Genomic DNA, 3,895 nt, shown 5'->3' on the forward strand with positions numbered 1-3,895 from the left:
CAATGGCAATCATGGATTCCATAGAGAATTAGTGGGAAGGAGGTCACATAGCTTCACAATCAAGAAAAGGATGTTATATCATAACACTTTTCACACACACACACAAAATCAAAGGATAAACACTTTCAAAGACACAAGACGAATGGATTTTTACTTGAAAATATCACTACCGTTTTCTCTCAACTCCTTTGAGAAACTTACATTGATTGGTACTTTTATTAATTCGGAGAATTTTGTTTTTATTTTTTTATTTTTCTATCGGAAATTAATTTTCTTTTATTATAATTTCCAAATTTTCTATTCTTCTGGTCTTGCACTACACTTGCTCTTTGTTTTTTTCTGAGATTTTCTTTGTTGTTGTTTTTGTTTGTTCTCATCCGCATACGAATTTCTACGTTTTCTCTATCGACCGTCTAGTTAAAATTACCGTTAAAGACTGACTGATTTCAACAGCATTGTTGTCGGGGTGCATACAAAATACAACCGTGGTGAAATCCACCAAATTGGTGAATTACCCTTATTGATTTTGTCTCTTTCATTTTGTATATTATCTCGTTTGTTGTTGATGTTATTCATCATTTTCTTTTATCCTCTTAGACTACCACTATTTGTTGTGTTTTTGTTTGTGTTTTCTTCTTCGCCGGTTTTGTTATTTCTCTTTGATCGTCTACTTCTTCATTTTTGGGCGGCGCAAGGATAAAAGCTTCAAACTCATGCTTTTGGGGGTTGCTAGTGATGGTATATAAAAACTTTAGGATGTACGAATTCGTTAAGGGTTCTTTGTACAATAAATCCTGACTAAAGATTTTAGCTGCTGCCGACCTGTTTTTGCCAGTCGAATTCGCCGCCGAATAAATCGACTCATCTCGACTCAAATTTAGCCGGCTATTAATCAAAAATATCGATTTAAGGGCCTGTTCGAAACTGAAACTTTTTACCAGCATTGGTAAAAATTTGACGTAAATCGAGGTGAGTATAATTTCACTAGCCCAGGGGGCTAGTAAGAAATGTGACATTTGTTGAAAATTCTTGACATTTTCGACATCACTAAGCTTGGCATGTTTTGATTATATCAAAACAAACAAAAATTTGTTTTATTTGTTAAAGAAATGAGTACACCAAATTAGCAATTATTTTTCACCATAGTAAATTGATATCTCACCATAGTAAAAAGTTTAGGTTTGGAACAGGCCCTAAATCGGAAAAATTTATTAGAATTTTTGTATTTTTTGTCAAAAAAAAGTTAAACAACTTTCCATCCAAAATCCGTCGGAATCAAGTTGCTATAATTAATTGTGCAAAAATTTAGCTCGGAAATGTAAATGTGATTGTCACAAAAATTTATTAGAATTGTTGTATTTTTTGTCAAAATGTTTAACTTTCCATTCGAAATCCGTCGCAATCAAGTTACTATAATAATTTTGCACAAATTTTAAATGTCATTGTAAGATTGGTTGTACAACTAATCTCATCGAATAATCGAATAACTTCAAATTGATAGTATAATGCGCTTTACAGACTATCAGTTATTCCGGACGACAGTAGGGCCGTTTTCTTTTAGCACTGGATGCAACATTTGTATGGGCTATCCAGAACATCGTTGCACTGGTGTTCTATCCAGAACATCTCATCAGTGCAAGTCGCACCGATGCTGCCAGATTGTATTTTGATAAAGTGACGCTTCTTCGATTCACAATAGCAATTTATTGTGACTAATTTACCGACAAAAATGAATTTCATACTGATACAATGTCATAAATAATCGCAGCAGTAAATATTTATTACTAATTTGTGCATTTCATACATTAAAAATGCAAGATTTCACGTCTTTTCTGTGATTGTTTTTAAACAGCTGATGACAGTGTTGTATATTGTTGGAGCTGTCCTGGATAAACGAGTACTCTGTTTTCTTTTAGTGTGTAAATATAACCATAGCGATAGGCGGTAGGCGAAACATTTTTGCCGCAACGGCAAATACAATAAGCTTGACGGCGAATAATTCCCTTTTTCACGTTTCCTAGCACTAGGGCTGTTTTCTTTTAGCACTGGATACCCTTAGCCGTGATGGACTAAGGGCCAGTTTCTCAATGTCTTGTTATTATTTATCGTGTCGATAAAACAGCTGATCCCATACAAAAATTTTACTAACCGGAGGTCTATCCACCGGTTAAAATTAATCGGAGGATGAGAAACTGACCATAAGTGTGTAAATATAACCATAGCGATAGGCGGTAGGCGAACACTTATTTACGTGTATTTCTTATGGGAAGCCCAAAATCCGCGACGGAATAACGTGACGGCTAGCGGCGTGTCGCTAAATTAAAACTTATTCTAACTCCTTGGCGAAAACTGGTATAGTGTTGCCATCGCTTATCAATTTTTTTTAACTCACCACTAGGAATTGCTGTTGCCTGGACACGTGTAGATTATTTTTTCTTGAAATAACTCAACAAATAACAAGCCATTGTATGTTTTTATTCAACTTCATTGTTTAATATTGTCAAAGCATGCTGTATTGACAAAAAAAACGCTAGGAAACGTGAAAAAGGGAATTATTCGCCGTCAAGCTTATTGTAGGCGGTAGGCGAAACATTTTTGCCGCATCGGCAAATACAATAAGCTTGACGGCGAATAATTCCCTTTTTCACGTTTCCTAGCGTTTTTTTTGTCAATACAGCACGCTTTGACAATATTAAACAATGAAGTTGAATAAAAACATACAATGGCTTGTTATTTGTTGAGTTATTTCAAGAAAAAATAATCTACACGTGTCCAGATAACTGCCCTGCCAACATTTTTTGAATTTGGGGACTCTTTTGAGAATCCCCACTACGTCGAAAACAATCATATACGACATCAAAAACTCGTCGGAAAAGCGCCGTCACTATTGAGAAGTTGTACCACGCCAAGTTACTACAAAAATGTTTCGCATGAGTGCAATTATTAGGTGCCTTTGTAGATCAATTTAGAACGACGCCAATAAGGGACCCTCCAAACAATCAGAAAAAGTTCATTTTAAGATAGTTGTAAAAGAATCATTGTGGTCGAGTAAAACACGTTTGTTTAGATATTTATTAATTTGATTAAACATTTACAAACTCTTAAAAATATAACATTTATACCACTATCACATTACATTTAACATAATTTTTGGCATTAATGATGATGTTGAGTTACAAGTAGCGAGTTACATGTTGCTGCGTCTATCAACCAGTGTTTTTATTCCATGGAGGCAGCGTGTCTGTAAAATATCTGAAAAACAATCACTTTATTCCATTTGGAAAATCACCAAATTGTTCACCAATATACCTTTCACAATTTTAAGCGTATAATCTATGTTTTCAGAACTTTATTTTCGTTTTTATTTAATTAAAATATAACAAGCTGGTTGCGCTTGGCGTTTCACAAAAAAATGGCTTTTTTAACAGTAGGGATGGCAAATTACTTGCATGTACTTTTTGATGTACCTTTTCATGATGGTTGAAGTGACATTTACGAGTCTGTGGTAACGATGAGGTTGAAATGGAACTTTGAAATGCTGGCAGGGTGATATCGGCTTAGCCGGCAAGACAAAGCCGCCGGAGAAAACTGGGTCTGCTGGGTCCAGACTATAAGAATCCCCACTACGTCGAAAACAGTCGTACACCCAGAAAAAAAGTGACCCCTTCTTTAAGTTAAAATGAACTCATTGTGAAGAAAGTTGAACTTCGTATAGCGCCAAAGCCATTTTTATTTGTTTGAACGATGTGATTTTCGTAGAAATTAGGAATAATGTATTCCATATATTAGTTAACATTTTCCTATATTTATGTACCACTATACTACAGAATGAAAAAATTTAACTAATTTGAATTCACCCTGCCAGCATTTCAAAGTTCCATTTCATCCTCATCGC

At 34.8% G+C, this 3,895-nt stretch overlaps 1 long non-coding RNA gene across 1 annotated transcript; it reads right to left on the bottom strand.

The window, feature by feature from the left end:
* Positions 1-3,058: 3,058 nt before the first annotated feature.
* LOC142224067 (uncharacterized) lies at positions 3,059-3,545 on the bottom strand. The gene is made up of 2 exons (XR_012719017.1): positions 3,310-3,545; positions 3,059-3,252 (listed from the first exon to the last, which is right to left on the bottom strand). It is a non-coding gene; the product is annotated as an uncharacterized LOC142224067 (long non-coding RNA).
* Between the last annotated feature and the right edge of the window lie 350 nt (positions 3,546-3,895).

Source organism: Haematobia irritans, chromosome 2 (assembly GCF_050003625.1).
Source record: "Haematobia irritans isolate KBUSLIRL chromosome 2, ASM5000362v1, whole genome shotgun sequence".
Lineage (NCBI taxonomy): Eukaryota > Metazoa > Arthropoda > Insecta > Diptera > Muscidae > Haematobia > Haematobia irritans.